Consider the following 24299-nt stretch of genomic DNA (forward strand, 5'->3'; position numbering starts at 1 on the left):
CTTTTTGGCAGTTTAGATTTGGGTCAGAAGTGGCTTCAAGAAACCTAATTGACTTAAGTATTTTCATTGTACTTTGAGCACCCTCCTCATTTTGATCTTTCAATTTCTCTTAATTGATAATGAAATGTGCTAGAAAGATCAGAATATTTGACTGCTGGGGTGCTCAGAATTCCTGGTGAGTGGACGTGATGCTACTGAAGGATGCTGACACCAACTTCAATAGAGCTTCTTCTGCAGCTCCTGGGGCTGGCACTGGGTGAGAAAGAAGTGGCAACGGATGCTTTGGGGTGTGGTTTTCCTCTAAGACAGGGGCTAGTGTGTGTGACCTCCCCACGAGCCATTCTGGTATTTAGAGGCAATGCTAATTAGCTATCTTAATGTTTAAAGATCTTTCCCCCTGGCCAAGGAATCAAGATTATTCTGTATAGCTCTAGAGGGCTATTATGGAGTGCATCAGTTTATATTTTCTGCACAGGAAGACACCCCAAAATTCAGTGACTTAAAACAGCCATTTATTTAGCTCATGATTCTGAGGGTGTGCAGTTAGGGCTGGGCTCAGCAGGGCGGCTCTGCTGATCTGGACCAGCTGGGCTGATCTCAGTGGTGCATCTATGGTCAGCCAGCAGGTTGGCTGTGGCCTGACTAGTCTAGGATGGTTCAAGCTGGCATGACTCAGTTCTCCTTTACGTGTTTGTTCATCCTCCAGCAGGCTACCCCGATCTCGTTCTCATGGTGTTGACAGGGTTCTGAGAGAGTAGACATAGGCAAGACCCCTCGAAGCCTAGGCTCCATAGTGGCATGACATCACTTTTGCTGCATTCTATTGGTCAAAGCAAGTCATAAGATCAATCCTGCAAAGTCACATGTGAAGGGCATGGAAACAAGGAGTGGAGAATGATGACCATTTTTACAGTTTACCACAGAAGGTACAGATTCTGACTTGACATTCAGAAGCACTTTCTAAACGATCTAGAGCTGCTCAGTGGTGGGACAGACAGACCCGCCCACCACAGGCTTGCTCTGGAGGAAGGACTACCTCTCAGGTGATCAGAATGGGACCAGGTAGCTTCTAGAAGCCCTTTAATTCCAAGTGTTTCTTTACTAGGACCTTATTTTCAACAACCCGGAGTAGAATATTTTCATAACCTGAGAACCAGAAGAACTGGAATAATTTCCCAAGTCCCTGATAGCCCCAGTCTTGACCCCATCCCTCCTCTCCTTCCCCTCCCCCTGCCAAATGCTGACCGGATTCCTCTCTTTCCCTTTCACCCATAATTACACCCTCTAGTCCCATGCACCTGCCCGGGCTCTGTTTGGTCAGGGATAGGGCAGAAGGGAGAGGATAAAACATGCTTCCAAAGACCAAGACTGCTGGGCTCCAAATTTACGCTACGGTCTCTAAAGAAAGATGTGTATTGGAGAGGAGAAAGGAAACAGCATGTACATATTTTTCAAAGAAAAGCACACATGCAGGGAGTGGAAAATAAAAGAAACCAATAACCCAACCCAAAGTCACTTCTAAAGGAGGGCGATGTGAACTTGAGCTCTGGAAATGGGGCCAGGACAGGAAGTGGGCTTGGCCTGCACGAGGGGCATATGCCACATGGAAAACCACCCTGGGCCCAGGCTCCCTGTCTTCCTAATTCCCTTCAGCCTCCAGCCCCTGCTGACCCTGGGAACAAAGCAGCTCTGTGCTGAAGGGTTTTCAGCCCGAGCGGCCAAGACTGTGCCTTTTGTGATGGCCTGGGAGACGAAGAATGGAGAAGCTGGTTGGACGTCTGCACGTGTGAATCACTCATGTCACGTGGCTGGGCCTGCTGCAGCAGCTCCCCGGGGACACGCAAGGGCACTAGGGGAGCATGATTTGAGCCCACGCCTGGAGGCTGGTGAGCCAGCTGCAGGGTGCCCTGCTCTGAACCGAACAGCCAGGGAAAGGACAGGGAATGGGCTGGGGGTGGGGGAAAGCCTGGCCCAGCAAGGCCCTTGAGGGCATTGGTGCCACGGTGCGGGCTCTGGGACCCTGGACATCTCTCTCCAAATCCCAGATCAGTTGCAGGGACCGTGTCTGATGGTCTTGAGTCACAGAACGTCTGCTTCATCCCTGAAGCCTGCAGGATCTTGGCTGGTTCCTTGATGCAGGCAGGTCAAGACTCCTTCCGCTGAGGCAGCTTTCCCCATGGACTGGAGAGCGTCCAGAGTATGGAGAAGACACCCCATTCTGCAGCAGAGAAGATACAGTGAGTCGGGCAGGAGCTGGGGGCTGCTGTGTTTCCCAGAACTGTCTGGATTCTGGCTACAAAGTGAGAAACGCCCCTGCCTGCCTGCCGGCTCCTCCGAGGGCAGATTGGAGAATGTGAACATCAGGGCAGGTGGAAGATTCAGGCCAGGCGGAACAGATTGCTGGGGGTGAGGGCAGTCCCTGTCCCTGCTTCAACTTGGAGGGGGCTTGCCCTGCGTGGAGGCAGGGGTATAGATCCCATGACCCTGGGAGGTCTGAATTACATTCACCTGCCCCAGCCCAGCCCGGGTACCTCTCCCTGGTGCCCTGAAGAGGGCAGTGTGGTACCGCGGGCAGGACTCCACTGCCTCATGAGCTTTTCTTTCCACTCCACTGCCCTCCAAATCTTTTCAAACCAAAGCTGCTTAGACACACACAGCCTGAGCCCTGCTTGAATGACATGGATGTAACCTGGTGTTCTGGCCTCCCTTTGCTGAGAGAAGCACCCCCATCCTTGGCTATGCTCAGAGAGGATGCCTAACTCTGCCCCGGTCCTAAAGGCAGCTGCGTAGATGGGCAGAACTTGCTTGTACATATGTAGAGCTTTATGGTTTTCAAAACACATTCTCATGGGCTCCTCAACAGTTATGAGAGGTGTGGGAGCGGTGCAGTGACAGCACGGAGGGGCTCAACTGGTAAGAGGCAGAGCCAAGTTGGGGTGCTGTCTTCTAACCCTTGTTCCGCTGCCCACTCCACCCTGCCCCGGTGCCCCTGAAATTCAACCAGCACCATCCTTATCCCCCAACCCCTTCCCCCTCTTTGTGGTTGTACTTTCTCCCAAAAGAGAGTTGCGAAGATATCTCTACCCTTCTAGATTCTCATGCTACTCTCTGGTCAACTGTATAATCTTGGGCAAGTCACTTCCCCTCTGCGGGACTTTCTTTCTCCATCAGGAAAATGAGGGTTTTGGATCAGATGGTGTCTAGGGTGGCTTGGGATCTTGACTGTTTGTGGTTCCATGTTTGGGCTGTAGGACCAATTACAAGTTAGCTGATCTAAATGAAGAATAAAACTCTCGAAGGGTGTGATGGGTGGAGTCGCTGTGTGAGTTCAAATTATGAGTCTGACCAAACTCTTGCATTTCAACTGGTTGTTTCCATGCGGTGGATGCAACCTTTGCCTCTCAGGGCTTAGGAGAGTCAGACAAAGCCACACAGGGAGTCTCTCATGCCGACAAGTGACACAGACAACGGTGGCAGTGAACACGGATGATGGTCAGTGACTGAGCCCAGGGGAGCTGCACACTCAGAAGCTCTCCGGGAGATTCTGGGGAAGGAGCATGTTCCTCCGGAGGTCTTGCTTTTTCTGCTCAGTCTCTCCAGCAGCCATTTACAGTCCCAGCAGTTTGGAGGCAGCACAAAGCTACCTCTAAGGCTGCCTCAGGAGGTCTGCTCTTTTCCAAGAGGTGGACATTGGACAAAGAGGCCAACTCTCCAAGGCACAACCAGGGTCAGACCTATAAGATATAACTGGGGCGTGTGGTATGAGGAGGAGTGGAAGGCCAGAGCCTTCAAGTCAGAATTCCTTTATAACATCACGCATCGCCATTACTTGCGGACAGAGTCAACCAGTTGATGCCGTTACCATCTCCTCTTTACAGATGAAGAAATTGAGGTCCAGAGAGGTTGAATAACTAGTCCAAGGTCATATAGCTCACCAGAGGTAGAGTTAGGACTGCAAAGCACACATCCTTAATCACCACTCTGGGCTGTGACTGTCTCTCTGGGATTGGGTTATCTTCCCTATTCTCTGGACAAGAAATTACGAGATGCCATTTAAAATGGATGAATGTGCTAAAGAGGCACCTGAGGAAGAACATCTGTTATCTACACTGTTTCCAGAAATCTGGGTTATTATTTGTCTGTGTATCGATTTATTATCTATCTATCTATCTACTTATCTACCTATCTTCCCTCTCCTCCCCCATCCCCAGTATCCCACCAAGCAGGAAGTATAAAAGGACCTGAAGCTTGTTGTGATTTCTATATCATTGTTCTTTGGATAGCTCTGCAGTGTGGGGAGGGTCTCAGCTCCCCTCATCATCCTGAGATGAGGGGAGCTGAGACCTGGCGAAGGTCAGTGACTTGTTCAAGGACCCACAGGTAGTTGGTGACTGCCCTGGGGTAAGAACCAAGATCTCCTGATTCCCAGTCACAGTGTCCTGTTGACCACAGGTGTCCTGGGAACAGAGTGTTGGCTTGGCCGGTGAGACTGGGGGATGCTGGCTTCCCAGCCATAGCATCTCTGCCTCTGGGTACTTTGAGCTCCTGGGAGTTCTGTGCAAATATGCTCAGCCAGCTCTGCCTTTGACAGGAACAGCACAGGATTTCGGTCCAAATGCAGGTTTGGGTGGGAGGTTTTGCGGGATTTATCCTGCACCTAAGTTCTGACGTGGGGAGGCATGAGCTTTCCTATAAGCTGTGTCAGGGCTGAGAGTCAGGTGGGAGTGCCGAGCTTTGTGCTTCCAACCAGAGCTGCCCCCACCAAGCCAGCGCTGCCACTGGGCTGTCCTGGGGCAGCCGGAGACGGAGACAAGCCCACAGGAGGGAGACTTGGGTGAGGCTGAACGGCATTTGCACGGGGTTTCATGCCCCAGATGCACTGTGCGGCTTAGATTTCTGAGAAATGGTTCCACCCAGTCTGGGTGGCTTAAGGAAAGTCTTTTCTGGAGGCAGGGGTCTAGACCGAATGATTTTAGAAATTATTTTCTACTTAAGTTTTTCCTTCTTCTGACTAGTTTTACTTTTCTGCTTTAAAAACTGCCATGGTTAAATGTCTATAATGTAAAACTTCAACTATTTAGCTTGCCAGTAAGGCTACCTTCTTATCTCATCCCTGCCGCTCCCTTTCTCAGGGCTCGATCTTCCTCTTGTTTCTCTTTTCTAACCCCTGTGAACACCTGTGTGATTTTGGGCATGTCTTGTGTGTTTCAGGCTGTAATGACTAGAGCTGAGTTCTAATCTCTGCAGGCAGGCTCCAGCCAGCTGCGTGAATCTGGGTAAATCACCCTATCTTTCTGAACCTCAACTTATTCTCCTGTAAGATGGGGATAATGATATCTAACTCATCTAGTTGTTACCAAGATCTCAGGAGGACCTGTAAGTTCTTAGAACGTAGAGAGTCTCAGAATCTGCTGGAATGAGGCAGTTTGATGAGTGAGGAAGAGAGAATCTATGGAATGTGGAGAAGACCAGATTTTTGAACTTGATTTTAGTCACAGAGTAATTGAGTTCTTCCAACGTGACATGTGAATCTGTGGATTAGCAGATGTGGCTTGGGGACACTTGTGGTCAGTACCTGTCCTGGAATGTGAGCTTGAGTGCATGCTGATGATGGCATTTGGAGTGGGTGTGTGGGGTAAAGGAGGTATCTGAGAAGGTCTCCCGGCACTGGGGATTCAATAGGATTCTAGCATCTTAGGAAGAGGGAAGCTGGAGAGCTAATTCACCATGTGAGATAGTTTGAGAAAGTGCTGGAAGGCTGGAGAATGAAGTTGTGTGGCATTTGTCTTTGTAGGGGTAGAGGTGGTGTTTTATGGCCCTTTAAAAGAAATTCAAGAAGGTGGGGGAGGCCAGAAGATGGAATGCTTTGAAGCTCCATCCGTAGAAGGTTTAATTTAGGCTAAAAGAGGCTTTGGCTAACGGTAGAGGATTCAGCAAAATATGGGGAGGGTGGAGTGAAAGGGGAGGTGGATGGGATGCTGGAATTCTACCAGCTTTTGCTTATGAGAGCACACCCACCTCGGAGAACATCTTAAAATGGTTTATTTGTTTAATTTTTTCATTGCTTTGATGTTTCAGACAGCAGCCCTCAAAGCAGCCTACCAGACTCAACTTAGCCTCAGCGAACACTTAGTTCCAGATGATCTGTGTCTCCATGTCACACCCCCTCTGAGCCCTGCGGCCCAGGCAAATGGGCAATCCGAAGCACTTGAGAAGCTGCTCTTGATGTGAGCACCATGGAGATCATCAGAGAGCCCCGTGGGTGTGGCACGGTCGGGGTAGGCTTCTGGCAAAGCTCAGCCTTCTTACCCTCGGCAGCATCTGGTGGCCATGACCTTCTCACAGTCTCCTGGAGAAAAGCTGCTATGGAAAGGAGGAGACCAAATGATCGGTGTCTTGCGTTAGCATCCTTTGTCCCTGAGTGATCTTCACAATTTCTAAGCAACTCCTTCTAAGCCATGTGAGCCTGGGATAGGCTTTTCCAGGGAGAAGCAGATTAGGTGTTATTCATTTAGATTTAACTGTCTAAAAGATATTGACTTTTTAAAAGAACTGAAGTATAGTTGATTTACAACGTTGTGTTAGTTTCAGGTGTACAGCACAGTGATTCAGTTATATATGTATGCGCATATATATATATACACACATACATACATATATATATATATATATACACACACACACATACATATATATATATTTTTCAGATTCTTTTCCATTATAGTTTATTACTGGGTATTGAATATAGTTCCCTATATTATATAGTAGGACCTTGTTGTTTATCTATTTTACATAGAGTAGTTTGTATCTGTTAATCCCTAACACCTAACTTATCCCTCACTCCCTTTTCCCCTTTGGTAACCATAAGTTTGTTTTCTGTGTCGTTTCTGTTTCGTAAATAAGTTCATTTGTATCATTTTATTTAGATTCCACATATAAGTGATATATATTTGTCTTTCTGCCTGACTTACTTCATTTAGTTTGATAATCTGTAGGTCCATCCATGTTGCTGCAAATGACCTTATTTCATTCTTTTTTATGGCTGAGTGATATTCCACTGCATATGTGTATATATACACCACATCTTCTTTATCCATTCATCTGTCAGTGGACATTTAGGTTAAATAGTGCTACTCTGAACATTGGGGTGCATGTATCTTTTTGGATTAGAGTTTTCTCCAGATATATGCCCAGGAGTGGGATTGCTCGATCATATGGTAACTCTATTATAGCTTTTTAAGGAACTTCCATACAGTTTTCCATAGTGGTTGCACCAATTTATATGCTCACCAAGAGTGGAGGAGGATTCCCTTTCCTCCACATTCTCTCCAGCATTTATTATTTCAAGAGATTGACTTCTTGACACTTTTCAGAAAGCCTGTAAGCATTGCAGTCTCTTCCCCTGTGGAGGAAGATACTCTTCGCTTGTGCCCAGAACTTGAAAGGGACTTTGGGTATTGTCACATCCCTGCTGTTTTCTTTCTTATCTGGCGCAACAGGAAGTTTAGCCATCTTTGGACTCCTGTTTGAGACTTCACTCCAACTGTACTAGAGGTAAGTAGTGTTACTGCAAACCCTACCAGGTGCTGATAGCATAAAGGGTTTAAGATTGCAGTTAGAGAACGTGCATTCAAATTCTGGCTTCGTCACAGTGTTCTGGGCTTCAGTTTATTTCCCTGTGAATGGGAAAAATAATGAAATCTACCTCAGAAGTTTGTTGTGAGAATTAAAAGAGATGATGAATGTGAAATGTAAAAGAAAGGAAATCGTAAGCATAGGAGAAGCACTTCAAAGATGGCGTCGTTTCTTTCACCTGGGTTCCAACAAGTCTTTAGTATTTTGGGGCTGAGAGCTCTAGTTGTGTCATTAAGAGAGTTCTAATCAACGGAAGGGCTGGGGTCCTGTATTTGGTGAGGATGCAGCCCAGTTCCATCACCCCCTTAGCATCTTCATCATGTTTCTTGGGTTGTCTTTTTCTGCAGACCAAGCAAATACAACTCTGCTCAAGTGCCCATTATCTGTAGGTTGAATATACACATCACTTGAATTGGACACATCAATTTAAAATGGAGTTATAAGACTAATCACCGGCACAGGGCCTCCTGCCACTTTGGATGACACTGAAAGAGCTCTCGGTCCCACGTGCTACCTGGCCAAGGCACAGAAAACTGTCTGAACCAAAGGCATCTTTCGATACCTCCTTTTCTTCCCTTGGGGGGATTTTCGGTCTTTCCATGTTACTTCTAATTCTTGCTCATTTGCCTGAGTGGCCTCTACCTTGTTTCCTTCCTACTCTCTTTTTTCTACTAACTGACAGTGATTAAGGTTGATCTATGTTGCAAGTGAAACCAAAAGAAAAGGAATTCTCATAATACTCTTATCAAAGCAAATGAAAACAGTAAACGGGTATAGTTAAGAAATAAGGAAAGGAATGACAATACTCATGATATTGAGAGTGTGGGGGGCAGGCACTCATGAACTGGTGGAAATGTAGTTTGCTCCAACCGTACTAGAAGGCAATTTGGCATATGTATCAAAAATTAATAAACTCTTACATGATGATTTTGCATCTAGGAATGTATTCTGAAGAAGTGACCAGGCAAATCCACATAGTTGTATCTGCAAGATGGGGAGCTTATTATAGTGTTGTTTATAAATACCAAAAATTGGAAACACAGTAAATATTCAATAATAGGGATTTGTTGACTAGATTATAGAATAGCCATATGATAGTACACTACATAGCCAATTAGAATGATGGTCTGGATTGGATGCTATTGTTAAAACTGAGAAGAGAAGAGACTACAAAATATGTATAATTTTTATATAAACAAAGTACTAATAAGTGCATAGAAAAAATCTGTAAGTTATGCGGATTTTGTGGGAGAGGAAATTAAGCGGGATTTAATTTAAAGGAAACTTTTCTGTTCAATTGAATTTTGACTATTTTTTTCCTACAATAAACATATATTGCTTCTTTAATAAAGAAATCACAATATTTTAAATAGAATCATTACCATTAACACAGACTTAAATAGTGTCCAGCTGACATTTCCATCAGAATCCCGAAGTCTCTATCTTTCTTTCTCTTTAGAATAGATTTGCTTCCCAGGATTCTAGGAATGTAAAACACAAACCATTAGTTCTTCAGCAATATTATTGAGTAATCTTGTGCTGAATTTACTAATTTGCCAATGATACTGTTTTCCGCTGTTTTTCGTTTATGGCATTTCTATTTCATTTGGGCTGAAGGAAAGCTGAAGAGGGATTCTTAGTCCTGTTTTCATTTTTCCATGACTGTCCTTTCCAGCTGCAGCTTTGGAGAGGAAACATTGAAACCCCAGCAGGGAGGCAGTGGTACCCATCCCAAACAGTCTGCCTGGAAGGAATCACTCTTGGGAACTGACCCAAGGGCAGAAGCTCATTTCCCGTCCTCCCAGCCCTGCCACCCTGTCTCCACTTTTCTTGGCTTTCTCTGAGCCTTGCTCCTGGAGGGCTTTTGGAACTGAGTTTAGGGTACCTGTAGCTTAGTTCCCTTTTCCAGAGGAACTTAATTTGTCCATGAGAAATGAGTTAGCATGCAGAGCCTGGAGGTGTGAGACACTTCTGTTCTGAGATCTGGAATCTTCCTGACAGTCAAGAAAGTCTTGAAGAGTAAAGACTAAAGGCCTAAAGGATGGAGCATTTGGTTTCTGGCTTGGGTAGGCATGTTCTCTAGAGAACGCAGAGCGATTTTGTTAAAAACAGGAAGATACACTGGTGTGGGGTTTCTGGGCTGGCGTGAGACCGGACCCTGCTCCCCTGCAATCCTGGCCTCACACCAATGCGTGAATCATTATCAGAGCACTTGTTAAATTCTGGGTTTCATTTAGGGCTTGGCTATGTGCAGGAGAAGAACAGGATGGGACAGCAAGCTGAGAGGTTGGGGTGAGAAATTTGAAGGATTAGGGTAAGCTAACAGGATAGCATAAGATACAACTGGGGGTTGGGTGGCATGGACCCAACTGAGCAGTGGTCCTCTAAATTGCGAGAGGAGATTGGATGGACCCCAGTGAAGGATTGCTGCTGGTGGTGTGTTCCTTACTTGTAGTCTCCATCTGCAGAAGAGAACAGAATAAGACACCAGGAAGAAAATCATGAGACATGGCAATCAGTATCCAGTGGAATTTTCTCTCCTGGAGAATTTGTTTTTCAGAAGGAAAGAGGTGGTCCTGGCACGACTGGTTTGGTTGTAGCTTTGCAGAGATGTAGAGTGATTAACAAGAAGGCACACGGGGAGGGAACACTAGTTACCACCCTGGCTGCTTTTCATCCCAACCCTCTCCTCTGCTAGGAGAATTTACCACTGTGTGAGTCTTAAGTATGAAGCGTGGCTCTTGTCCCCCCATAGGAAGCTCAAAGAATCAGAACCCTATTCCCCTGTGACCCTGGAGGTTCTGCAATGTTCAGTGCTCCCACTGGAGGACTAACGTCCAAGAAGCTTGACAGAAAGAAGCAGGGACAGTGTAGAACTCGTTCTGGTGGTGGTGACTCCCAGAATCCAGGGTCTAGTGGTAGTGATAGTGCAATGGTGGTGGTGTCCCAGGACAAGTGACAGTAAGAATGGCACCTTAAGCAGATGGTTTCTGAGGCATAAACTTGGCTATTCTCCCTGAAGAGCGGAATTATCTGTCCTTCCTGTTGATTCTTTGAGTTACCCAATGTTGTTCCATTAACTTCTTTCCTGAGGATGAAACAAGCAGAATCACCTTTAGCCCATTTCTATAATTTGTAACCAAGAACCTGGACTGGTATATTCTTGAAGATGTTAATCTTTTCAAGAACAGAAACTTGCATTCCCAAATGAGAATATATCATAACCCTTTTCTTCCTTCCTTCCAGGTGTCCCGCTGGGATGACTTGTCACTGGAATCCCTGATTCTATCCTATGCCCCAATTGTAAGGTGGGCTTTGGAGAGTCTAGGTATTTTGAGCTGTGAGTTTTAGGATCCCTGGGGTTTTCCTGGTTGTTGAGAGGGTTTATGTAACAGAGATAGGCTAATCTTAACTTGTCACCGCTACTAATCAAACAAGGATTTATAGAAATCAGCCATGTACCATTCAGTCCCAGATTCCACCCAGACTATAGTAAAAAGATGATTCAACCAAAGAGATATATCAGCTCCACCTCCTTGAATAATACCATCTTGCATTTATGTGGGGCTGTTAGCTTTTCAGACCTCTGTTTAGTCTGCTCTCTCATCAGATCTGGGAGAGCGGTAGGCATGGAACAGTAGTTACTTTTTTTTTTTTTTTTTTTTTTTTGTGGTACGCGGGCCTCTCGCTGTTGTGGCCTCTCCCGTTGCGGAGCACAGTCTTCGGACGTGTAGGCTCAGTGGGCCCCCTGGAGTGGAAGCACGGAGTCTTAACAACTGGACCACCAGGGAAGTCCCTCTGTCCTTTATCTTGTAGAACTTGAACAGGGTCAATAAAAGGGCATACATGTACTGTATCTGCCAAAGTAGAAACCTGAGGAAAATTACTCTGGAAAAAATTCAATGGATGCAATTTTTGGAAGGTAGTACCCTCAACTCTCCTGGCTCTGCGGAGGAGAGAACATTCATAACTGATCCCACTTCCACTTCTTCCTCCTTCCTCTCCTCCTTCCATCCGTTCTGTTCACAAACCTGTTCCGTATTTACCTGTGTCTTTTTTTTTTTTTTTTTTTTTTTGTGGTACGCGGGCCTCTCGCTGTTGTGGCCTCTCCCGTTGCGGAGCACAGGCTCCGGACGCGCAGGCTCAGCGGCCATGGCTCACGGGCCCAGCTGCTCTGCGGCATGTGGGATCCTCCTGGACCGGGGCACGAACCCGTGTCCCCTGCATCGGCAGGCGGACTCTCAACCACTGTGCCACCAGGGAAGCCCCACCTATGTCTTTTGATGTGGTCCTCTCATTATAGTCCCAACACTAGAGCAATTCTTGGCAGCTGGTTATTAAACAAAATACTTGAACTTAATTTTTCTTCCCCCTGCCCCGATGGAGGAGCTGATGAACTTGGCGTTGGGAAAGACGGACATGGAAGGCAATATGGAAAACAGAAAAAATAAGTCATGACTTTGGATCAGACAGGCCTAGGGTTGCTCAGTTAACAGGCTAGATTTTTCTAACTCACACTGTGACTTTGGAAAGTGACTTGGAGTATAGCTGGAGCTTTCGTGTTTGCAAGTGACAGAATCCCAACTCAAACTGCCTTCATCAGCAGATGTATTGGATCGTGTTCCTGGGAATGATGTGGTGGAGTGTGTGTCAGGCGTGTCTGATTTCAGAGGGTCAACACTCTCATCAGCGGGCTCCTTCCAGTTTTGTTTTTTTGTTTGTGATGGTTTGGTCTAAAAGGCATCCTCAGTGGTCTGAAAGCATGTCCACTTCAGTGACTCCCATATCTGAGTCTCCTTTCAAGTGTCCCCCTGCATTCTGCTATGGTCTGTCCCTCCTCGTCCATCTTGAGACCATCAGGGAGTCTCCAAGGACCTGGGTTCTTAGGATCCTGACCCTAGAACATGGGGCAGAGGGAGATGGCATTCCCTGAGATCCATCTAAGCTCTTGCTACCATCTTGCCCTTTCCCCCTATTTTGCACTCAAAGCATGCTGTTCTAATGGGGCCGACTCCTGGTGACCCGACGGGGAGCTGAGCTGGATTTCTAATGTGGTGATTGGAAGCAGAGATGCAGTGGGGAGTTGGGGAAGAGGGAGGTGGCTGATTCAGGAAAAGCAGCCAGTTCTGCTGGGCCAGTCTGCTGCCTGGGGTGGTATCTGAGGCTGGGATCTGGACACAAGTCTGTCTCCCATCCAGATTTCTGCAGCAGGAACAAAGTGACCTGGCCCTTGTCTGTCCAAGCCTCCATGCAAGTGGTTTCTGTCAAGTTTTGTAATGTGAGAGCTTCTCTGGAGGCCGAGGCCTTTGTGCTTAGCTACAGGTTGTTGAGACGCCATTTCCAATCATTTTAGCAAGTGGATTGGCTTCCAGATTGACAGCCTTGGAAACCGGATTCCTCTGTTTGTCCCACAAACAGGTATTGCCTGTGGATTGCAAGCAGACGCAGAACACGGTGTCCAGGGCCAACTCCTGATTTTCTACAGTTTGGGGTGGGTGTGGGAGGGTGAGGGAACATGTGAAGAGCCCAGAAAAATGATGTCTGTAACCCAGAATTAATAATGGTTATGAAAACTCAGCCAGCTACCTTAACTTCCCCCTGAATAAGATGTTTCTAAAGTCAAGTAGCTGAAAAGTGACATTCAAACGATTTCAGTTCTAACTCGTCCATCACTTTGAGGCTGCCCTCCAAGGACAGAGCTGATGAGAAGCAAAGAATGTTTCTGCCCCTCTTCAGGCAATAGAGACAGGAGAGAGAGCCCAGCCCTTACCCTTCCTTCCAGGTGTACATCTGAGAATCTGGTGAAATTGGTGCTAGAATTTCAAATGGATTGTCTTGTTTAATTCTTACCACAAGAAGAAAGACAATAACAACAGGAGGATCTATGGTTTATTAAGCACCTACTATGCACCAGACGCTTTATACATATAATCTCTAATCCCCAAACACTCTTGCGAGGGAGTTGTCATTACCCTCATTTTATAGACGAAGGGTCTGAACAAAGAGTCTAGAAGAAGTTGTCACTTGCCCAAAGTTACATGACTCAGAAATGTTGAGACTGGGATCCAGGTGGACATATTTTCACTCCAAGTCAGGAGTGCTTTTCCTCATGGTGCTCTGGGCAGACTCACGATCTCCATCTTCCCCCAGATCCAGGACAGGTCAGGATCAGGGAAGAGAGACGTCCACTGCTCACCCAGCTCTTGGCTTCTGCAGTGTACAGCTCTTGGCTGGAATCCATTGTCCTGGTCTACCGCTTGGCTGGGAGAGGAAATGGATTAATTTGTCTTCCAAACCTCAGAAAGGTAGAGGTGGTTGGACAGAGGGATGCCAAGGGAGGAACCGGGGGTGGAGATGGGAGGTGAGAAATTGGCTGTGTTCGTTTAGAGGACTGTTTACAGATATTTCTCAAGGTGAGGGACATGTTCACTCGGTCTTTCCTGTGTTCTCGGAGATGATGGAGGCCTGGCCTAGGGAATTGTCTTTAAAAACAAAATTTACAGGTATTAAAGGTTTCTGATTTCTCTGATGAAGACTGGTCAGCAGGGCTCGGTCAGATTCACTTATATCTCAGGGTTGTAAGAACATTTTAGAACTGCGCAGCTGCCCTTTTAGCCACCACCAGTGGTTCTGGTGTCCCCAGAGAATTTGGGGGAAATCTCCCAAAGGCCCCATATGGTTGGGAGGAGTCAAGGAGCCCTGGGAAGAAATGTAAAGCCGTTAACCAGAAAGATGTCCTGAGCCAGGAGCTCAGAGACAGTGATAGGACATGGTTACAGATTTGGAACCTGGGGCCAACTTCACCACGAGGGACAAAATCTTCAACGCTTGCTGATTGGTCAGCACGTTGGACCCTCCCCTGTCCAGCCCTGTCTGCCTCTTTCCCCACTCCCAACCCTGCCTTCTGCTTTACGATTCGTGCTACCTCACGGCCCCAGTCTCCCCATTGTACTAGCCTGAGATGACCACAGTCCCCTTAAGTAGTGGTGACAGGGAGAGAAGTTTCAAGGACAGTCAAAACAAAAATAATGCTCCCCAGAGGGTGGACTCCACACCAGGCCTGCAAAGTGCTTTATGTACATTAACTCTAACCCTCTGCGGAGAGTGGACGTCCATTTTACTGGACCGAGATTCAGAGAGGTTAAGCGACTTACCCAGGGTCACACAGCTAGGAACAGAGTCAGAATCCAAATTCAGGTCTGATGGGTTCCGGAACCCACAGCAAAGAGGACAGAGTAGAAGTGGTCTTTCTAGTCATGAATACCAACATCACTGCTCAGTTATCCCTGTGCTTGGTGTGATCTGTGGGATTCTGCGTGCTGGGTGCTGTTAGCCTCAGATGGAGAAGCTAGAGCACAGAGATTTTGAGTGAAATATCTACGGTCCCAAACAGGTCAACAGAATAAAGCAAGATGTGGGTGGTCCATTAATTCATTCCCTCTTTGCAAAAACTGCCAAGAGATCCAATCGATTGCATGAAAAATATCAACTCAGGGAAACACGTCAGTCAAACTGATAAAGACGTCAAACATCAAGACACGTGTTTGTCTAGTGAGCCAAGTGTAAGAAATGTGGGTGGGTGATGTCTTCGAATGCTGGCCAGGGTGATGCTCCTATTCATAGGATCACAGATTCCGGAATAGGGAGAGATCTGGAAAGTCAGAGGGCCGAGCCCTTACTGCATCCCTGACAAGCCATCGCCCAGCTCCTGCCCAAAACACACAGTGAAAGGGAATTCACATTTTCAGGGACTGTGAATTCTGCTTCTGGACATTCTGACTTCTGGTCAATAGAAGTAGAACTTCAGTATTCTCAGCCTGAGTTCCTTTAGGTGCAAATGAGGCCACCATAAGAGTCAAACACTTTGGGACCCTTTGGGAATGCCAAATGGTCTAGCCACTTTGGAATACAGGTTGACCATTTCTTATAAAGTTAAATATATGCTTACCATAGGGCCCAGTGGTCCCACTCTTAGGTATTTCCCCAACGACAACGTGTGTCCACACTAAAAGTTGTATGCGAATGCTTCATTCTTCATCATCAAAAACTGGAAACAATGAAACATCAACAACAGTAGTCCGCCGATTGGCGGATGGATAAACAAACTGTGGTGTGCCCGTACCTGGGATAGTACTAGCATAGCAAGAAAAAAAGAACATAGGACCGATAGGTACAATGTCATGAATAAATCCCAAGAGCCTTACCTAAGGGAAAGAAATCACACTCAAAGGCTACATATGCTATGATTTCATTTATATGACATCCTGGAAGAGACAACAAACAACGTATACATATACTGGGACAAAAGAGATTGGTGGTTGTCAGGGGCTGGGGATGCAAGCGAGGTACTGACTTCAAAGAGGCACGAGGGGATGTTTCGGGGTGATGGAAATGCTCTGTATCTTGATTGTGCAGGTGATTTTACAACTTTATGCACTTGTGAACATTTATTAAATTGTACATCTTAAAAAGCTAAATTTTAAGTCTGACTTAAGGAAAATATTAAAAAAAGATACAGATACAAAATTGAATCACTGGATGGCCTCCATCTGTGTGGCTGCAAAAGCTTGGTCCTCATGGTGAGAATGGTAATGAGAAGACCCCTGCTCTGGAAATCTACAAGGGTTCCCGTCCACGAGGGCCTGAATCTATGCAGCTGCTGCAAAACCTGGCCACTACTCTCTTATGGGCCAATAATTCTGATGTTCCAGCAGCTCTGTCCGGGGCTCTATCTCTGAAGCTGCATTTGGTCTGAAGTCTGTGTCAAGGCCTTTCCACCCCAGGCTGCTGATGTGCTCCCTGTGCTCCAAGCTTCTTTTTTTTTTTGCAGTACGCGGGCCTCTCACTGTTGTGGCCTCTCCCGCTGCGGAGCACAGGCTCCGGATGCGCAGGCTCAGCGGCCATGGCTCACGGGCCCAGCCGCTCCGCGGCATGTGGGATCTTCCCGGACCGGGGCACGAACCCGCGTCCCCTGCATCGGCAGGCGGACTCTCAACAACTGCGCCACCAGGGAAGCCCCAAGCTTCTTTATTGTAATTTTTTTTTTCCTGCCAAGATGGAAATGGTTTCTTTTTCTTGGTTGTCTACTCCTTTGCAGTTCTCTCTGAAGAATTGCTTGTGTCCTTAAATCTCATGGCTTTTTTAATGTTTACACAAGACACTTTGCTCTTTATACACATGTCACCAGGGTGCCTGGGACTGAGGCAGATTAAAGCAAGGCCACCACCATGCTATTCCCAGTACCTCCACTCTCACCCTTAATGCCCAGACCCCGGGGCGATGTCCAGCACTCCCGGGTTTTTCTACCCTCGTTGCAGATTCTCCTTTGCTTCTTCCTTTCAAATTTAGCTTCTCTTGGCATGTGCTTCACGCACACCCCAAATTCAGCATGCCCTTTTCTATGTCTGAACACCAAGTTTTTCTACGGTTCAAGTTCTTTCCCCAGAATATTCTAACACTCTATGCAAATTAGCGTTGTAAATAAATTTTGGGCTTGGAGGAGTATACCTAACTTCAGACGTTTGCGATAGTTCAATTCTAATTTTGGCTAAAACCTTTTTTTTTTTTATTATAGTGAAGATGTTTTTGCCTCTAGCATCTTCTGTATATTGTCCCCATTCTTCTCCTCTTCTGCTGAGCTGAGCAAATCTAATGCCTCTTCTGGTGACAGGGCTTCAGCTACTTGAAGACAATGGTCATGTTTTTCTGGACTCTTCTATCCAGGCTGGCTTAGCAAGAAGGCCATGTCTGTTGAGAAGACTTCATCTGGAGCCCTGAACTAAGACGTGGACCCTGGAGGAGAGAAGAAAATAGAAAAAAAGAGAGGGAGAGGTGGCTCAGCAAAGGACAAGCAGAGGCACCCACACCAGCAGCCCCGGAAGAGGGACAGCCCTGGACCCACCTTTGCTTCCTATGCAGGAACAACCTGTCCTTGCCATGTCATTACTGAGCAAAAAATTTCCTTCCCATCAGAGAATCTGGAGTGAAATGATACTACCCCTGAAAGTTTTCCATGGAGTTATTGGCATGTTTTTGAATAAATTATTTTTACTTTTTGGCCCCAAAGTGAATTTAGCATCTCCTAGGAGTATCAGCTTAGGCTGGATTTGGGGTAGAGGCTTAGAAGGAGGAAAAGTCCTGGTTTTAATGGAAGAAACACCCCAGACACGTGGGGAAAAGACCCAAAATCTAAAACAGAGAGGCGTAGTGTACCCAGCCCTCCTCAAAGCACCTGGGAGTTGGCACTGTGTGTGCAATTCTGGTGCTCAATCAAGGTTGAAATATAACCCAAACATTGGTGAGTCCAGGGGCCAACTCACTACATTTCTGGAATGGTCTCACTGAGAATTAGAAATACACTTTATGGATCAGAATTCCTCTTAGTCTTTACCACCCAGGCTGCCTCTTCTGTCTTTATTGGACAAGACCGACCCCATTCTGAGCACAGCAATGTTGTCTGAGCACAGATGGAGACCCCCTTTCCTCCCTCTTCAAAATTCTCTCCTGGAGAGGGCCCTGTGTTTATTTGGAAGAAATTTTTTGAGTCACTGTGGGTGCAGGGTGACACCCAAGGGTATGGTCAAGTAACAAAAGAGGCCTTCGGAACTCGTGAGTGTAGGACAAGTGGGGGGGATTTCTGTTGTTCCTGGGAGGGGAGAGAGGAGAGAAAAGAGTAGAAAGAGGTGAGAGAGAAGCCAGGATACGGAAGAGACCTGGAGGGTGCTCCTAACTCCTGGAAGGTTTAATGTATAAGTAAGTTATTAAACTCACATTATGGACTTAGTGATGAGTAGACTAGAGAAGGGTTGAATATTGTGCCTAAACTCGAGGGGTAGAGGCCAGAGACTGTGGCAGGGATGCAGGAACTATCAGTCTGAACCTGAGTTACATTTGTTTCTTTGTTTCTTTTACCCATTGAACTTGAACTCCTTCCTCTGGTGGCTCCACCTTTGCATTTCCAGTGCCTAGCACACTGCCTGAAACATAAAAGGCCCTCAATCAATGTTGTTTAAAAGAAAGAAGGATGGAAAGATAGGAAGTAAAACCTTCTAATTTTGCAAGTAATAAGGAGTAAAAGATAATTGAGACTGTCTCAGAAACTTCAAAGTCTCAATATTGATTTCTTGCAAAGCTTTCTGATTCATTCAAAGGAAAATGGGATCTGTTAAACTTCCCTTAAAACATTGTCTCTTTTATCTTGACACTGTCTCTTCTTTAAGTCCAGCCCCGAGGCACCTGCTCCTTGAAGCCTCTTCTATGTCCCTGACTGGACATCATGGTACATGACCTAGAATCACGGAAAATTAGGATTGAGAAGGGACATTAGAAGTCTCTTACAGGGATTTCCCTGGTGGTGCAGTGGTTAAGAATCTGCCTGCCAATGCAGGGGACACGGGTTCGAGCCCTGGTCTGGGAAGATCCCACATGCTGCGGAGCGACTAAGCCCATGTGCCACAACTACTGAAGCCCGCATGCCTAGAGCCCGTGCTCTGCAACAAGAGAAGCCACTGCAATGAGAAGCCCACGTACCGTAAGGAAGAGTAGCCCCCGCTCGCTGCAACTAGAGAAAGCCTGCACACAGCAACGAAGAACCAATGCAGCCATAAATATATTAAAAAAAAAAGTTCACTATATATTAAAAAAAAAGTCACTTACAGATAATCTGATTCCTGGACCTTTCTTATGTCACTTAATACTTTCTATCTTAGTTTGTTTGTTTTCTAAAATGTCTTTTACTTTATTCTTTATTTTATTTTATTTTATTTTTTACATCTTTATTGGAGTATAATTGCTTTACAATGGTGGGTTAGTTTCTGCTTTATAACAAAGTGAATCAGTTATACATATACATACGTTTCCATATCTCTTCCCTCTTGCATCTCCCTCCCTCCCACCCTCCCTATCCCACCCCTCCAGGCGGTCACAAAGCAATGAGCTGATCTCCCTTTTACTTTAAAATGAGGTCTCTCTGGGCCTGTCAACATAGATGTTGTTCCACACATGAATAAACCTAAGTTGAAAGCATGAAACATGATTGGCGTAACGTTGGTGCTGGAAAGTGCTTTGCAAATGTTTAACAAGAAATAGATATTACTATTTCAAACCAATATGGCTTCCTGGTGAATGAAAGACCCTTTTGTTCAGTACAGCCCCTTGAGTTAGGATACGCAAAGTGGACTTGGAGTTTGGATTTGGAACAGGAATTGGAAGAAGTCCAACTGGCATTCCAGTAGTAGCGGTGAAGGGCCATCTGGGAGGGAGGAGAAGAGGTGAGGCAAAAATGGATGGGCCAGTGAGATGCTGAGAGTTGGGGGTGAGGGGTGACATGGCAGGGAAAGCATGCTGTGGCAACATCTGAGAGTCAAAGTGGGGCATGTCCATGTTCTCATGATGTAACCTTACCCCCTTCTCCATTTCCTGCAAACCTTGAGTTGGATTTTTGAGCAAAGTGGACAGTTTCCCCAGGAACTCATAGACATCTTGAGAAAGGCATTGATCTTCAACAGGATGTACAATAGAGGTATGAGAAATCCTACCTAGAGCTTAAAATCACGGAGACCCCAGCAGATATCTGGGTTACACAAGCTTACTTAATATCTTGGAAATCTATGTATATACAAATAAGTGTTTCTTCTCTACATCATCACCTTGAAATTTACATATTTAAAAACCGGAGATAGAGATAAAATTTATACATAAATAGTCAAATCTCAGCTGTAAAGTACAAAACATCAATTGAGTGCCTTTCGTATAGTTTTTGTCTTTCTCTGGTATAAATTTGGATGATGTCATTATTACACAAGAGAACTGAAGATCATCACCGATGTGAAGTGGGGACACTTGGGCAAAAAGATGGTGTTAGTGATATATTATCCCAACAGGTTCCACAGTAAAGTCTGATAAAAAGTTTTCACACCTCATTATACATCCAAAGCAGAAGATATGGATGTGATATATCTACAAACCAATCCTGAGCCAGGAGCCTGGTGAAATCTAGGGCTGTGACGCTTCCAGTGCCATAGGAGAGAATTACTGCTATGATAAGCTGTGAGGCAATCCCTAGCCAGATGGCTTTATTTCTGGAAAGACCTTGTTGGAAGATGAAATTGCTCCAGGTCTTCTTCATGATCAGATATGCTATTTGGTAGTTCATGATGCCAGTGAGAGCAGCTGTGTAGCCTGTACATTATAGGTATTTCCTCTGATACCTCGTCCATTCTTGTCCATAGCAATCGCCCCTGTCATTCATGCTGTTATTCCTCCATTGCTCCAGAGGTTAATGAGAGTGCTGGGCCTAAATCTCCTCTGTGCATACATGGTGACATAGACAACGAAAGCTCCTGGGCTTGCATGAGGCCAGTGTGTTGGCAGGACTACATGGCAAGTGACTTGTTCACCAATCTGTCCATTTCCTTATGGTGGGGTTTCTGGTTCAAAATGACACTTTCAGCTTTCCCATAGGGTAGAGCCAGAAGGGAGTTAAGTCTGTGCCCAGATTGATGAACAAGATAGTAATGATGCCAATGATCAGGGAAAGCCCGACAACAGTGTAGATCAAAAAAAATGCAAAGCTTGGCAATGTTCTGGGTCAGAGTATAAGCAATAATCTTCTTTAGGTTGTCAAAGATTAGGTGGCCTTCCTCTACCCTGTGGTTAGAGATGCAAAGACATCACTGTCATCCAGTAAGACTGTGTGGCCTGCATTTTTGGATCCATTAGAACCTGCTACCCTCATGGCAATCCCAACAACTGCATTCTTTAGAGCTGGAGAAGCGTTAAGTCCATCCTCTGTCACGGGAACAAGTGCATCTGTCTCTGACAGCCCACATCAGTGATTGGCTTCTGCTGGAGGGATGTCTGAGCAAAGGCGGTTTCCAAGTACTTGGTTAAGAGCTCATCCAAGGTGCTCTTGATTTATGTCCTTCAGCTCCATACTGGACATCACAGTGGCTTTACCCTATTTGTGTACTTGCTCCATAGCAGGGTTGAGGCTTTTTCAATGTCTTCCACCATCTATCTCACTGTTGGCTGGAATGATACCTGGCAATAGTGTTGGCTGTGAAGGGATGATCACTTGTGACCATAACAACCTTGACCCCAGCCCTCTGGTATTTGGTAAGTACCTCAGGCACAGTGGACCGAAAGGGATCAGTCCTTGACAAGAGCCCACAAATCAGAAACTGGAGGTGGGAAAGGTCATGACATCTGTCAAATGAGTAGGCTTCTGGGAACTTGATTGCTGGCAGGAAGAGGTGACAGAAACCCAGAATGTGGCTCCTCCAGAACCCCTAACTCCATGTACATGGTGTGGAAGGCCTTAGCTGTGCCCTTGACCCGAGGCTGCTCTAGGACATCGATAATGATGGTGCTGCACTTCTCTAGGGTCTTCTCAGGGGTCCCTTCATCATCGTGAGGCAGCATCTGTCACTGGGGTCATCCATCTCATGTACGGGGGCTGAAATTTGTTGGTAGAATCAAAAGGGATTCTAGGCACTTTGCAGTCTCATTTCCTAATTTCTATCACATCCCCCAAAATGACCTCTGAAAATGACCTCCAACCACAACTTTCTCCATGATGGTTTCTCATGTCCTTGTTTGAACTCAACTTGGTTATACAGTGTTATTATCTTGAATAAGGAGGCCCAGATTCCAGAGCTTCAGGCAAGGAGTTGGTTTTTCTGTTCGTCATGTGTCAGCCACATAGATCTGCTTGTCACACCGCACATGGGTTCTGTTGTGAGTCTGAGGGTCGATCTTGTCAGAGCAAATGATAGAGGCGGAACTGAGGTCTTCACTGCTTCCAGGTTCATCTCCAGGCAGTTCTTGGCTACCTGTTTTTCTGTCATTAATGGAGTGACAGTGGCAATCACCAGGAGGTCCTCAGGTGCATGGGCCACAGTGACACCAATGAGGAAGGTGGTGGAGTCCAGGACATACTTCATGGACACTGTGATAATAAAGAAAAGGATGCCGGTGAAGTGGCCACTTCTGACACAATACAAACAAAGTGCTCAATCTCAGTGGCAATGGCTGTCTTCCTATTGCCAATTCCTGAAGCCATTGAGGCAATCTGTCCAATGATGGTGTCATTGCCTGTGTCGGTGATTGTGCCAGTTGCCACACCTTTAAAATAAGTTGTAGAAGAGAAGCCAGTGTTCTTTGTTTCAAGGCGATTGCCATGAGTAAAGTCACGGGAACCGGAGTGGGGCTCAGACCTCCTAGTGAGAGATAAATGATCTGTTTTAGCTCACTGAGAAGCCAGCCACCTGATCTCCCTAGGAATTTGGTCTCCACCCTTAATCTCCACCATGTTCCGGACCATTAGCTACTCTTCAGGGATTGTACTCTCCCTTGCATCCCAGATGACAAAAACTTGGAGAGGAATAATTTACTGAATCTTAACATTATGCTAGTGCTTTTCACTTATTGGAAATAAGCAAATATCACCCCAACCAGAGCAAGCACAGAACCCAAATACACACTGTCTAAGCAGGCACACTTACCATTGAAGTACTCGATTCCAAATGCAAGCCAGCATAGGACAGCTCCCGTCCATAGAAGGATGGGGAAGCCCCACAGCACCTACTGAGAAATCTGACAATCCCTCATGTTTCTTTGAAAGGCCTGAGTGTACTGGGGCTGTCCTGAACCAAGAGCTCTTCAGCTCTCATGCTGGACAGCACTGTATCTCATTTGGACCATAGTTCTCTTCCAATTCCTTATTGCTCAATTTCTGATCTTCTACGTGAATTCTTTCTTGCGTTCCTCTTTCTAGTGATTCTTTATGAGTTCCTAGCAGTTGTACTTCGGGATCTGGTACTTCTCCTGGCCATCCCCACTGGGTGTTTTCTCTATGTCTTTAGTTCCACTGAGCTTCACAGAGTAAGTTTTTGGTGTTGTTTTGCCCACGATGCTGATGACATGGGTGCTTGTGGAATGAAGTTGGTCACAGAAGGGCACAGTTCCAGGGTGTGAGCTGTACTAAGGGCCTGGAACTAAGGGGTCCAGCTGCAGTAGTTTGAGGTGGGAGACCTGAAGGGCCAGTCTCAGACTGGACCCTGTGCTGCTGAAGCCCAGTGGGTTCAGTGCCTGCTCATAGTTTTCTATCTTATTTCTGCTCGTTTAAAAATCTACTCTACCAGGTTGAAATCCTCCTGAGAGCAGAGCCTGTGTTTGTTTACCATTGTATTCTCAACACATGGGGATTCAAAATAGATATTTGTTGAATGACTAAATGATTTCATAATTTGTGACCTGTGGGTTTTGGCCATCTCTTGACAAAGTAATATTAGCCTCTGACTAGAAGAGATAGAGCCTGGATGAATGTGCTTCATAAAGAGAGGAGCTTGAACCAGGTCAGCATTTCTCAGCTGAAGCCTCTGGAAATCTTTGCAGGGAATGAGGTACACAAGTCAATCTGAGCCTCAGTTTCTGCATCTGTAAAGTCAGGATGAAAATAGGGGAAAGGCAATATTTACCTCTTGGGGTTAGAATTAAATGAGATAATGCACATAGAGCACTTAGAACTATTCCTTGTACTTAGTAAGCACTCAAATTTAGTTATTAATGTTAATATTACAATACATGATCATAATAAAAAAGTAATGTCTTGTAGGGACTGTAGATTCTGTAGCTCTATTTCATTCTGTTTGTCAACTATTAAC

The 24299-nt window shown here is 45.9% G+C and overlaps 1 pseudogene; it reads right to left on the minus strand.

The window, feature by feature from the left end:
• Positions 1–20452: 20452 nt before the first annotated feature.
• Positions 20453–24299, minus strand: part of LOC112411827 (potassium-transporting ATPase alpha chain 2 pseudogene) — a 44755-nt pseudogene continuing 40908 nt past the window's right edge.

The sequence above is a fragment of the Neophocaena asiaeorientalis genome, unplaced genomic scaffold, assembly GCF_003031525.2.
Source record: "Neophocaena asiaeorientalis asiaeorientalis breed wild unplaced genomic scaffold, Neophocaena_asiaeorientalis_V1.1 scaffold86, whole genome shotgun sequence".
Classification (NCBI taxonomy): domain Eukaryota; kingdom Metazoa; phylum Chordata; class Mammalia; order Artiodactyla; family Phocoenidae; genus Neophocaena; species Neophocaena asiaeorientalis.